Raw genomic sequence first — 15,237 nt, 5'->3', positions numbered from 1 at the left:
AGATGTACAGCCCCTTTTCGAGAATTGCTCCTCGTTTTACCCATCTTTGTTTTTCAGCTTGCATAGTGAGTGTCTGCATTGTTTTTAACATTTCTAAGTTTAAAATCTCAGAGGGTTGTAGTTCCTCATTTAAAATAAATACTTCAGAAGCTGCTCGTTTTGCAGCTGTATCAGCTCTCGCATTACCTTTTGAAATCCTATCTTGTTGTTTGGTGTGAGCTGTGCATTTACAAATGGCTACTTTCTGAGGTAACTGAATAGATTCTAAAATAAACTGTGCATGATTGATAGGTTTGCCCGTAGATGTTATCATTCCTCAGTTTTTCCACTGTTGCGCAAAAACATGTACAGTAGAAAAAGCGTACTGGCTGTCAGTAAAAATGTTTACACATTTACCCTTTGCTAAGGTACATGCCCGTGTCAAAGCAATCAATTCTGCTGCCTGTGCAGATAAGTTGTGTGGTAAAGGTTTTGCTTCTATAATCTCAGTGTCAGAAACTACTGCATATCCCACTAGGTTCCGTCCTGCAAGACCGCTTTTGCACGAACCAGCCATGTAGTAGGTCACCTCGGCATCATCCAAGGGGACATCCATGAGATCTTTTCTAGGTAGTGTCTTTTGCTCAATTACCTGCAGGCAGCGGTGTGGTGTGCTGTCCGCAGGGGTTGGGAGCAAGGTAGAAGGGTTCAAAGTCATGCATCGTTCAATTGTCATATGAGGCCGACTCAACAATATGGTCATACAGGAAAGATGCCTAGCAGGGGAAAGATATGCCACCTTTTCTTGTCGTAAAATAATCGCAACTGCATGAGGCACTCTCAAAGTGAGAGGGTGGAATAAAACTACTGAGGCCAAAGCCTGTACTGCCACTGCAGCTGCAACTACTGCTTGTACACAGTGGGGTAAGGACCATGCCACTGGGTCTAGTTGCGATGAATAGTAAGCAATGGGGCGTTGCTTGTCCTCATGCTGTTGTGTTAACACCGATATCATATAACCTTGCTTACAATCTACAGTTTGGAAAAAATGTTTATGATAGTTTGGTAATCCCAGAACTAATGAGGACGCTATTGACTGTTTCAGTTTGCAGAAAGCAGATTCTGCCTCTGGTGTCCATTGTAACAAATCCTATGCTGCCATAGGCTTCTTATATATCAGGTCAGTCAGAGGTGCAGATTCCAAAGCATAGTTTGGAATCCAGCTCCAGCAAAAATTAGTTGTACCAAGGAAGGACATCATTTCCTTCTTGGTAGTGGGTTTTGGTGCTTGCAAAATTGCTACTTTTCTGTCCTCATCTAATGTTCTACCTTCCTTGGATATCACATATCCTAGGTATTTGACTTGTTTTTTTCCAAAGCTGCAGTTTATTTTTGTTTACCTTATGTCCTTCAGTGGCTAAAAATTGTAATAGCGCTATGGTATCCACTTTACAATCCTGCTGGGTGGCGGCTGCCAGCAAGATGTCATCAACAAAGTAAAATCTGACTGCCTCTTGGTGGGGTAAATCCCACCAAGTTGCTTGCCATTTCTTGTGAGAATATTGTTGGACTTTCACAATATCCCTGTGGTAGTCGCATATATGTATACCTTTTCCCCTGAAATGTGAATGCAAACCAATACTGGCTGTCAGGGTGTATCGGTATCAAAAAGAACGCATTGCTGATGTCTACCACAGAAAAATACTTCTGTTGAGGTTTTAAATCATTCAACAGGGTGTGTGGGCCTGGCACTGTGGGTGCCCTTGGTATTACTGCATCATTTACAGCTTGTAAATCTTGGACCATACGCCATTCTCCATTTGCTTTTTTAACTGGAAATAAGGGTGTGTTACATGGTGAATTGGGAGATTCTACTAGTATCCCTCCTTTAAGTAAGGCTGCTATAATAGGCTTTATCCCTGCCTCTGCATCTTTTCTTAAGGGATACTGTCTTTTTTGTGGTCTAAATGCTGACTTTGGCATGATAGTAACTGGTCCCGCTGTACAAATAAGTCCTACATCTGATTTTCCTGTTGACCAGAGAGTTTCTGGTATATTTTGTAAGGCATTCTCTTCCTCCTTTAATAGGAGTGCTAATCAGCTGTCCTTGCTAGACTGCAAGTGTACAGCTGGGTTGGTCCGAATTATCCAATTCAACTTCTGTATTTGTATTCCCTGTACTGACGGTTCTAATTCTGTCTGTTTCTCCCATGTCTGCCCATTCTGTTTCTGTTCTTGGTTAAGCTAACATGTGGTAATCGATTAGATTTATAAAGTGCAAAGAACTCCTGGGGCAATGAACAGCTGGCTACACTGTTCCCTTCTGTGTCCCAGTACAGATCACGTAATATCAATCTGTTTGCATGATTTTTAAACAATTCTTGCTCATATTCCTTATCAGGTCCTGGCGTGTTACAATAATACAGGGTACAGTGCAATAGGTGTTGCTTATCAATGTCAAGGGAGGGGAACTTGCTGGTGGCTACATTCATTAATTCTTCGGTCACAGTCCCTGGATCAGTCGTAACCAAGTCCTGGCTGTACCAATAAAACATTTCATCCTCCAATTGCACTGCAAAGGTATCAATTTGTTGCTGTGCTTCCATACCCTGCATGGTTGGGACTACTGCTATACCAAATAGCTGCATGAGGTCTCTGCCCAAGATGTTTACTGGGCATATTTCAGAAACAACAATTTTGCTTGTCTGAGTCAATCCTGAAACAGGATTAGTTATTGCAATATTACAGGAGAGGGGCTCCCGATATAGCTGTCCATTAGCTGCTTTTACGAGTATGTAATCAGGTGACTCTGGCAGTTTGGAGGGATGTATCAGGGTTCGTGATGCCCCTCAGTCACACAAGAATTTGACTTCCCTCCCTTCTACCAAGAGTGTAACTTCTGGTTTTGTCTCTGCTAAATAGAGCTCCAAGCTCAATAAAGCTAGGTCTAATATTTCATTTTCTTCACTGTCACCAACTTCTTGCACTTCCTCTATCTCTTCTGTCACATCCTCTACTCCCTCTATCACATTCTTATTTGTCCTTTCTTCGCTAGCTCCTTCTAGTGATTCCTGACTACCATATAGTCAGTCCTCACCCTCCTTGTCTTCCGTGGTTGCCTTCTTATTTTTCCTGCAATCCTTTGCCAAGTGTCCCTTTTTACCGTATTTGAAACATTCACCCCTTTTCTTTCGCCCTTCAAAGTCCTCTGATCGCTGATCAGATTGTTTGTTTCCCTGTGTATTTTTCTTGCCCTTTTTCCCTGGACTGTACTACATAAACTTCTGCTCCATCTTCTAGAGAAAATACTTGAGCTTTCTTTTTCTTTTTGCTATTAAAATGCCGTTTGGCATGCCTTGCATATTCAAGTAATGACTGTAACCTGCTGGTACGATGGTCTACCATGTGTTTTGTAATAAAACTGCTTATGGGTGCAATACTGCCTTTTAAAAATGCATTCTTTAACTGCTGTTCATATGGGGAATCTTGTGTTTGATCTTCAGGAACCTGCATTCCACAGTGGTTATTAAAACATTCTAATAGTCTGGCATAATACCGGTCAATAGTTTCACCTTCTTGTTGGATGCATTGATTAATGCAAGTTCAGTCTGCCCTAGGCTTCCATTTTTCAGAGATGCGGTCTGTAAGACCTTTTACTCTGTTGTCTAGTTCTGCGCTATGTGGGAGGGGTCTGTGTGCAGCGTCACGGGGATTCCAGTTGCCACTAATCATGTGCCAGTCTGGTCCCACAATTTGTCTAACTACTTTTTCTACCTCTTCTCTGTTTAAGTTATAACTCGGCCTCATTCCCCTCATTCCTTGTAAATCTTCTGAGAATTTTCTAAAATTAACTTTTGGATGGGGAATTCCCTCAGTGGCTTTCCGGATATCTTCCGGAGTCCAAGGTCTATACACTAAAATAGTTGGGTCCTGATTATCTTGACCTGCCTGAGGATTAGGTACTTCTATAAGTGGGCATATTTATTCTTCATTCATAGATTGTGAATTCTTAACCATTTGATATAACTCAATGCCTTCATTTGAGTTACCTGTCCTTGTTCGAGACCTGGTCCCGATGGGATCTCTAATAAATGGTTTTACTTTTACAATGTCTCTATTTTCAGTGACAACAGGATATCATGGGTGTGGACTAACCTGTTCACTTGCTTCATATTCTGGTAAGGGAGATGGAGGGGCTGATGCTATTACTAAGTTATTGTCCTCTTTATCTAAAAACATTGTTTTTGAATTGTTATTCTTTTGTTCCCTGCGGTTTACTTCCTCAATCCACCTGTGTGCCTGAGGAATTCCTAACTGGCATTGCTTTTTTCCCCGACCTCTGGAATCGGTTTTGAGCTGTTTGACAAGTTTGATAAGCGAGGATTTTTCTAATTTTCCATCAAATTCGTATTTATTAACCCATTTTGAATAATATTTAATATTGTCTGCACGCTGCGACTGCATATATTTTGCGTCTTCTGTTAACGACGGATTTTGGGGTCTTTGTGCAATTACCCATTTTGTTCTACCCTTTTGATCATTACATAACTTCTCTTATTTTTAATGTGGTACCACGGATTTTGTTATAGTCTCTTCAGAATGACTGCCTACTTATTCTGTTTCTCCTGATCTATGACAAGACAGTAATCTTTTCTGTCCCTAACTTGTAAAATACAGTCTTGACAAAAACAATACAAATCTAGTTCCTGATCCAAAACAGAAAAAAGTAGATTCACCTTACCTGAGCCCACGTGATTGTTCACCAATTCGGAGACCCGTCCTTCAGTCGCAGATCATAAAGTGTCTGGCCTCTTTTGTACGACAATTCAGTCGGAGGGCTTTTCAAAGAAGAAGAACCGATTTAGTTTCTTCCTCATACGGTTTCAACCACCTGGCCCGTCTCATCAGAGGTGAAGAGAGGTTTCCGGTCCGAAGGACCAATTTGTCAAAGGAAAAAACTTCAAAGACCAATTCACGTAAGGTTCAAGTATGGCACCCTTTATTAACTTGCAGCAAGGAGACAAAGCATGCATGCAGAATGATTTGTCTGAACATTCATAATTAGTATGGTACTTTTATACAGTTCTTTCCATGTCACACAGTAAATGTTACTATTCTATTGACGTAGTTAGACACAGCTTTCTGTATTGTTCTACAGAAAATGTTACTAGACTAATTGCTGACTAGTTGAGAATAACTGCCGATTTACAAAATATTTGAGAAAAACAACCTGGCCTTGGGGCTTATTGTAGCCCACCACACACTTTTTATTATTCAGTTGTGCAGTTCTAATATACGTGTTACATTTTGCCTAGATTCAAGGTACATTTCAAGCTTAGGTACAAGTAATGCTGACCACAGTTTATACTTTAAAGCAGCCTTTGTTTTCATTATCAGTAGCTTCTAGCAGCTGTGTACTTTCTCATGGCATAAGCAGAAAATCAATAACTCTCTAAGTCTCATGACACTAGTAGAAATGAAACACTTATTATTTTCATGACATTAGCAGAAATCAAATGCTTCCTGTTATGTTTCTAATAGCTGAGCAGATTCATGCAGTGTGAACAGAATAAATGTATTAACCCTTTTAAACCTCGAATGCACTAAGCATGCATATTACTAATACATATTTTTCTAACAGATGGGTAGTGAGAAGGATGCCAAGGAGACATTTTATCTAGAGTGCCAGTTTACTTAAGGTTAGGCCTAAATTAGGGACCAAGTTTTAGTGAGAAATTAAACTGAAACTAGTCAACCAATCACGAACTGCAAGTGTAATAATTGTAGACAAAGATGACAGACTTGGAGAATGTTTAATGAAAGGGCACCAACAAGTAAAGTGCAAATAGCATGCAATAAGACTTAGCAGGAAAAGGCGAGGGTAAGGAGTATGATACTTGTGGGAAGGCATGAATGGGGCTTACAGCACACTATTGTATAGCAATTTAACAACATTACTTTATCTGATCGAAGGCATTTGACGGAGGTAGAAATGAAGCATCATAAATAACAGGGTCATCAATTATGGTAGCAAACTGTCAAATAGATGTGGTAAATATTTAAAAGAAAAAATGAATGGGTCATATACAAGGATATAATTTAAGAGGGAAATACCCAGTTATTAGTTTGCATGAAGAGTAACAAAGATTATATATTCAAATAAGGATTTATATTATGAAAACAGTTGTCGATTCTCGCCTGGTGCGCCTTGTGTGGAGTCTGCATATCCTCCCCGCAGTAGAGTGACATTAAAGGCATGCAGGTAGGTGCGTGCGTGAATGGGTGTGCCTTCTTTGAAGGTTGGGCATCAGGCTGGCAACTCGGCACCATAAAAATCCACTGCCAATCATTAGCAGACCGGAGTTCTGCGGTGGCGACCCCTAACCAGGAAAAGCCAAAAGACTATTATGAAAACAGTTGGAAATAAGTTAGAACATTCCTAAAAGGTAATCTTGCTCTGGGAAGAATACTGCACTGTTACAATGAGACAAGCTATTAAAGAAATTGAACGATGCATTAATGAACATGTTGCTTTTGTGATGGAATAGAAAATTGTATGTAGTTCTACATTTTGATTCTGTTAGTTTTCTATGACATCATCAATACAACAGTGTTCCTTAAAAATAAAAACTTGACAGCTGCTTCTACTCAAGTCAGGACAACGTCCGCCAGTTATTTTTTTTTTTCAAGTTACAGTGACCGCATGATTTGTTACCTTTACTGATCAATGCCTTCCATATGGTGACAGGGAGAGCTATGCCACCTTAATAAATTTTTACTTACTTGGGCATAAGCTGTTATCAAGATTTTGAACTCTAAATAAGCTAACTAAAACTAGTGTTTATGATTTTCACATGAACATTGCTAGAGCCAGCATTTTTGTCAATGGCTGAAGATCACAAGGAAGTGCAAAAGAAAAATCAGTTATTCAATACACAAGCAAAGGATTTGGGAAAAACATGACTGGTGATTGGTTGCACAAGCTGCACACCAAGAAAGTCTGCTTACTGGCAGGTCTTCAGCTGGTTAACCAGTATAAGAGGCAAGGAAAGAGAAATATGATCAAATACTATACAGAAATCGGATAAGTACTACTAAAAATAGGACTATTAATGGATTTACAGAACTTAACCCTACAAATTGTGTATTGCAAATATTAAGTGAAGCAATAATAGTTAATGTACTGCATTGTCTGATTAACGGAGTGTTTAATCAAACTTTTCAAGCAACCATTTTGCATTATTTACAGCTAGATTGCACAGTTTTAAATATACATACACACACGTCAGATGTAAGCCACGTTGGTGCAGCGGTAGCGTTGTTGCCTCACAGCAAGAGGTTCTCCCGTTCGATTCTCGGCTGGAGCACCTTGTGTGTGGAGTCTGCATGTCCTCCCCACAGCTGAGTGGCATTCGAAAGACATGCGTGAATGGGCCTGCCTTCGTTGAAGGTTGGGCATTGGGCTGGCACCTCGGCACCATAAAAATTTACTGCCAATCATTAGCGAATCGGAGTCCCACTGTGGCGACCCCTAACCGGGAAAAACCAAAAGAAGAAAACCACATGCGTCTGATTACTGGGCAACAGAACAGAGCTTGACCAATTATATTGCTATAAAACATAGACAAATACGTGAAAAAAGGAAAGAATTTCCTTTTCAGATGCATTACCCAAAACCAGACCACATTCAGCTCAAATTTGTCTGAGTAGAACTAGTGTTATGAGAAGTTTTTTTTTTTTTTTTTTTTTTTTTTTTTATATTTAAGATGCAGGTTAGAGTTAGGAGACATTACTAAGGTGGGTAAGGGGGCAGCCCTCCCCTTTACCTTAGTAATGCCTGTAACAGTAGCATTTTATTTGAAGTCAAACTTGAGTGATGTAGCACTCGGGTGCATGGTCTAAACTGTAGCAACTGCATGCCACAATGTAGCAAGCAATGTGTACAGTTTAAAAGTAAAAAGTAAAAAAAAAAAAATTTTTTAAACTAAAGCCTGAGCACTCTAGGACTCCATGCAGGCAGGGTATAAACTGTAGCAACTGTTTTCTACAATTGTAGTAAGCAATTTGCTACAGTTCAAGAGAGATTAACTAAACACAACCTCCATAGCACTCTGTGCAGGCAGGATATAAACTGTAGCAACTATTTGCTATAGTGCTCAGGTTTTCATTTTTTTTAACTTTTTAAAACTTTAGCGAACTGTTGCGCAGTTAGACCACACCTAATTAGAACTTGTAGTAAAGCTAAACACCTGTTCTACAGACCTACAAATACACCATCTCAAATTTTAAATTTTCACATGGGAAATGTGGAGACAGTCTACTTCATGGGGGGGGGGGGCATTATTGTCCCACATTATTAAGCGATTTTATTGAGCTTCTTGGCAGTCTCCTTTGACCATAAATAAGCTTAGTATTAAAAGCTATTGATCTAGAGCTTCTCCAGGTATAACAGACTACCATTATCAGGTTGCCAAGTCAGTTTTTTTCCATTTAGTCATTATGCTAGCAGAGCACTTCTCATGCCAACATCTGCCTTTGAAATCAGCTATTGTAACATGCTTTCCTTCTCTCCGCTTTAAATAAGCAAGGGTGGGAGGGTAGGAGGTTAGCCTAATGATTAAGGTGTTTGCCTTACAAACACAAGGTGCAGGGCTTGAGTCTCACAAGGGATAATTGGCTAGGCTTAAAATGGCTCACAAAGGCAGTTAGCTTAGTACCAATCTATGAACCTATGAACACTCTATGAGTTACTCATCTTTTAACTCTGAATGATACTACATGACAGTGTGACAATATGGGCTTGGAAAAGCTTGCAGTGTTGTAACTGTAATCTGCATACTTACTGAATGTATACCACAGTTGTGTTTGGAATGGATTCTATAGGCCAGTTCACAAATACAATTTTGTCATTTTGTGGATTTATGCTTTTCATCTGTGTGGTTTTGAAAGAATATGGCCAGTGATTCATCTTCTGTGCAGCTGCCCCAGTTATTTCAAGAAGGGGGGGGGGGGGTGGAGAGTCTGACTATGGAACAGTATGTGGTGAGATCCATGGACACTCAATTGGAAGGTAATCCATCCTCATCAATTAGAGAGACTGACAATGTTAAAACCTGGGAGAAGATTTTGTTAGACAGAGTTAATAAAAGATCTGGTAATCCCTTCCACTGTGTGGGATGTTTAGATTTTGTAAATTTCTCACATGATGTTCGTGGAGTAATGGATTCCCTGAAGAGACTGCTATTTCAAGAAAATTCACTACATTTCAATTTATTAAGTTTGCAGCAATATCTTGACCTTGATGTGACTTCCAGGGGTCTCCGTTTTGCAAAGAACCCCACTACCCCCTTTGATGAGTCAGACTCAACAGATAATTTGCTGCTAGATAGGTGCAGGCTGCACATAAATGTGTCATGGAATGACTGCATATTTTGTTAAAGAGAGATGCAAACAATGAAAAATCAAAGAAGAAATTGGGGCCTGTTATAAGAACGTGACGGAACAAATAGGCTCCAATAAGCTAAATTAATTTTTTCTGCAAATTAAATATCAGGTTGGAACAGGTTTCTACTGATATTATCAGAAGAAAGATTAAAAAACTGGAATGTGATAGTCGGACCTACAACGGAGGGTTTGCCTTTAAGAAAACGGCAAACAAAACTAACGTACGAGCTAAGTAACTATTCCAGGGTGTATCTAACTCCAAAGTGAGCATCTCTTTTGCTTCTTCAGAATATGTAAGCAGTATGGGCAAATCCAAAGAGGTGGATGAAGGCTCACCACCTCAAGCACCCGAAGATTTTAAAAATAACTTTCGGAGTCAGGGAGAATATAACAAAGGAAGGAAAATAAATCATACAGAGATGTATAAAGAAGGCCAATATACAAGGTACAATATGAACTATCAAGAACGGACTAAACATTAATGTTAGTAAAACTTGTCATTGATACAAAATGCTACGGATAAAAGTAGTAACAGTTTAGTCCTAAATTTATCTGGTTGTACTTTGAATAATTGCAAACTAGCAGTTTTAGAACGTGGCCTAAAATTTATTCCAACTGCTTTGCCTAGGAGTCATGTTATTAAAACAGAAGTGTTCCAATCGGTTCGTAAATTACATTTGTGTAATTATTTTGATGGGGCCAATAATGTAGTTATAGACACTGAAGATAGTTTTCATATGTGTGAATCATCTATTTCTGAAGAAGTTAATGCCTATTGTTTATTGGATACTACAAAAATATGTTTGTTTATTCCTCCATTTAGACATGAAGGAATTTCTCACTTTTCTTCTATGGTGCATTTTTCTATAGAAAAAAATTCTTGATAAGTTCTACAGAAATGAAAATTTGATTTGCTACAACGCAAGTAAACAGGAGTAGCAAACATTACAAAGTATGTCTAAAGGGCAGGAATTAATAGTTAAACCCTCTGACAAGGAGAACAAAATTGTTATATAAAATTATTTACAGTATTTAAAAATGTGTATGGAACATTCGGATAAAAAGCAAGTGTATAAGGTGTCTGGCATTAATGAATACATGCAAGCGAAAGAGAATTTCAAAGAAGCCCTAGTGAAAGTTATAGACTTGGTTATTTGCTGAAACATGATGTTGATGTTAAATCTGATGTGCCAAACTGCACTTTGGCAAAGTTTTATTGTTTGCCTGAAGTGCGTATAAATATGAATTCCCCTCCTGGATGTCAGATAGTGTCAGCTACTAATTATTTCCTACAAAATACAGGTGTGATGTTACATTGTGTTACAGCCCCCAGACGGACACCCCAGGCGCGCACACAAACACCCCCAGGTGCGTGCACACACACATATACACACATGCACACCAGGTGTGTGCACACACATACACACACATGCACGCGCGCACACACATATACACACACACGCACACCAGGTGCGCACGCACACATACACACATGCACGCACACACATACATACACACGCACACCAGGTGCGCGCGCACACATACACACACGCACACCAGGTGCATGCACACACACACACCAGGTGCGTGCACACACACAAACCAGGTGCGTGCACACACATACACACACACACACACCAGGTGCGTGCACACACACACACACACACACACACACACAGGTGCGTGCACACACACACACACACACACACACACACACACCAGGTGCGTGCACACACACACACACACAGGTGCGTGCACACACACACACACACACAGGTGCGTGCACACTCATACACACAAACACACACCCAAGTCAGACACCCCAGGCACACATACGCACACCCCCAGTCGGACACCCCAGGTGCACACACAAATACACCCCCACATGGACACCCCTGGTGCACACACCCTCCAGACGGACACATCAGGCACACCCCCCAGATGGACCCCCAGGCACACACACACCCAGACGGACACCCCAGGCACAAACACACACACACCCCCAGACAGACACCCCAGGCACACCGCACCCCCAGACGGACACCCCAGGCAGGCACACACACACACCCCACAGATGGACACCCCAGGCACACACACCCAGATGTACACTCCAAGCACACACACCACCAGATGTACACTCCAAGCACACACACCACCAGACAGACACCCAGGCCCACACACATACAAGCCCCAGATGGACACCCCAGGTGCACCCCCCCCAGATGGACACTCCAGGAGCACACACGCCCAGATGGACACCCCAGGAACACACACCCAGATGGACACCCCAGGCACACACGCACACCCCCAGATGGACACCCCAGGTGCACAACCCCCCCAGATGGACACTCCAGGAGCACACACACACGCCCATATGAACACCCCAGGAACACACCCCTCCAGGCACGCGCGCACACACACCCCCAGATGGACAACCCAGGCACACACACACCCAGATGGACACCCCAGGCACACACACACACACCCTCAGACAGACAACCCCAGGCGCACACCCCCCCAGGCACACACATACCCCCACACGGACACCCCAGGCACACACACAAACACACACACACAGATGGACACCACAGACATACACACACACACACCCAGATGGGCAACCCAGGCGCGCGCACACACACACCCCCAGATGGACAACCCAGGCAGATACACCCAGATGGACACCCAAGGAGCACACCCCCCAGGCATGTGCACACCCCCCCAGATGGACACCTCAGGCACACACACACATACACACACACACCCTCAGACAGACAACCCCAGGCGCACACCCTCCAGGCACACACATACCCCCACACGGACACCCCAGGCACACACACAAACACACACACCCAGATGGACACCACAGACATACACACCCCCCCCCAGATGGGCAACCCAGGCGCACACACACACACCCCCAGATGGACAACCCAGGCAGATACACCCAGATGGACACCCAAGGAACACACCCCCCAGGCACGTGCATACACACACACCCCCAGATGGACAACCCATGCGCGCACACACCCAGATGGACACCCCAGGTGCACACACACCTCCAGGTGGACATCCCAGACACACACACCCCCAGACAGACACCCCAGGCACACACACACACCCCAGACGGACACCCCAGGCACACACACCCCAGACGGACACCCCAGGCACACACACACCCCCACACGGACACCCCAGGCACACACACAAACACACACACCCAGATGGACACCACAGACACACACACCCCAGGCACACACACACACACACACACACACTGGGAGACAAACACACACACACCCCAGGCACACACACCCAGATGGACAACCCAGGCGCACATACACCCCACCAGGTGGACACCCCAGGCACACACGCCCCCAGGTGGACACCCCATGCACACACATCCCCCATATGAACACCCCAGGCACACACACCAACACCCAGATGGACACCCCAGGTGCACACACACACACACACACCCAGACGGACACCCCAGGCACACACCCCCACACGGACACCCCAGGCACACACACAAACACACACACCCAGATGGACACCACAGACACACACACACCCAGATGGACAACCCAGGTGCACACACACACAAACACACACCCCACCAGGTGGACACCCCAGGCACACACACCCCCAGGTGGACACCCCAGGCACACACACCAACACCCAGACGGACACCCCAGGCACACACACCCACACCCAGATGGACAACCCAGGCGCACACACACCCACACCCAGATGGACACCCCAGGCACACACACACATCCCCCAGACGGACACCCCAGGCACACACACATCCCCCAGACGGACACCCTATGCACACACACATCCCCCAGATGGACACCCCAGGCACACACACCAACACCCAGATGGACACCCCAGGCACACACACCAACACCCAGATGGACACCCCAGGCACACACACCAACACCCAGACTGACACCCCAGGCACACACCCCCAGACCGACACCCCAGGCACACAGAAACACACACCCAAATGGACACCACAGGCATGCGCACACACCACTCCAGATGGACACTCCAGGCACACACACATCCTCCAGATGGACACCGCAGGCACACACAACACACACACACCCAGATGGATACCCCAGGTGCACACACACCCTGAAGACAGACACCCCAGGTGTGCACACATACCGCAAACACCCCAATCATGCACACACACCCCCAAGACAGACACCCCAGGTGTGCACACATACTGCAAACACCCCGATCATGCACACACAACCACCCAGATGGACACCCCAGGCGCACACACCCCCAAATGGACCCCCCAGGTGCACACCCCAAATGAACCCCCAGGCGCACACACCCCCAAATGGACACCCCATGTGCACACACTCACACACCCCCAGACGGACACCCCAGGTGCGCACACACACCCCCCAGATGGACACCCCAGGTGCACACCCCCCCCAGACACCTCAAGTGCACACACACACACACACACCCCCAGGCCGACACCCCAGACGCACACACAAACACACCCCCCAGACTGACACCCCAGGTAGACACACACCCCCAGACTGACACCGCAGGTGCACACACCACCAGTCGAACACCCCAGGCACACACACACAGCCAGATGGACACCCCAGGCACACACACACAGACGGACACCCCAAGGAGCGCGTGCGCACACACACCCAGATGGACACCCCAGGCACACACACCCCCAGACGGACATCCCAGGTGCACACACACACCCAGATGGACACCACAGGCACACACACACCACCTCAGATGGACACCCCAGGTACATACACCCCGGCACACACATGCCCCCCAGATGGACACCCCTGGCACACACACTCCCAGATGGACACCCCAGGCACACACACACAGACAAACCGCAGGTACACACATACACACCCAGATGGACACCCCAGGTACACACATCCCCAGATGGGCACCCCCCAGATGGACACCACAGACACACCCTGGATGGACACCACAGACACACCCCTGGATGGACACCCCCCACACACCCATGGATGGACACCTCAGACACACAAACATCCCTGGATCAGCACCCCAGACACACACATGGACACCCCAGACACACATACACATCCCCATATCGGCACCCCAGACACACACACGGACACCCCAGACACACACACCCCCAGACTGACAACCCAGGCACACACACCGCCAGTCGAACACCCCAGGCACACACACACCGCCAGGCACACACACAGAGCCAGACAGACACCCCAGGCACACACACACAGCCAGACACCCCAGGCACACACACACAGCCAGACAGACACCCCAGGTGCACACACAGCCAGACTGACACCCCAGGCGCACACACACACCCCCAGACTGACACCCCAGGCGCACACACACACACACCCCCAGACTGACACCCCAGGTGCACACACCCCCCAGACACCCCAGGTGCACACACCGCCAAACACCCCAGGCACACACACAGCCAGACGGACACCCCAGGCACACACACACAGACACCCCAGGCACACACACCCCCAGACGGACATCCCAGGTGCACACACACACCCAGATGGACACCACAGGCACACACATCACCTCAGACGGACACCCCAGGCACACACATCCCCCCTCAGATGGACACCCCTGGCACACACACACAGACACCCCAGACACACACAGACGGACACCCCAGGCACACACACCCCCAGATGGACACCCCAGGCACCCCCCTGGATGGACATCACAGACACACCCCGGATGGACACCACAGACACACCCCTGGATGGACACGCCCCACACACCCACGGATCAACACCC

Source organism: Protopterus annectens, chromosome 14.part0 (genome assembly GCF_019279795.1).
Source record: "Protopterus annectens isolate FY-2018-M chromosome 14.part0, PAN1.0, whole genome shotgun sequence".
NCBI lineage: Eukaryota > Metazoa > Chordata > Ceratodontiformes > Protopteridae > Protopterus > Protopterus annectens.
Note: the sequence above shows the minus strand (reverse complement) of the source record.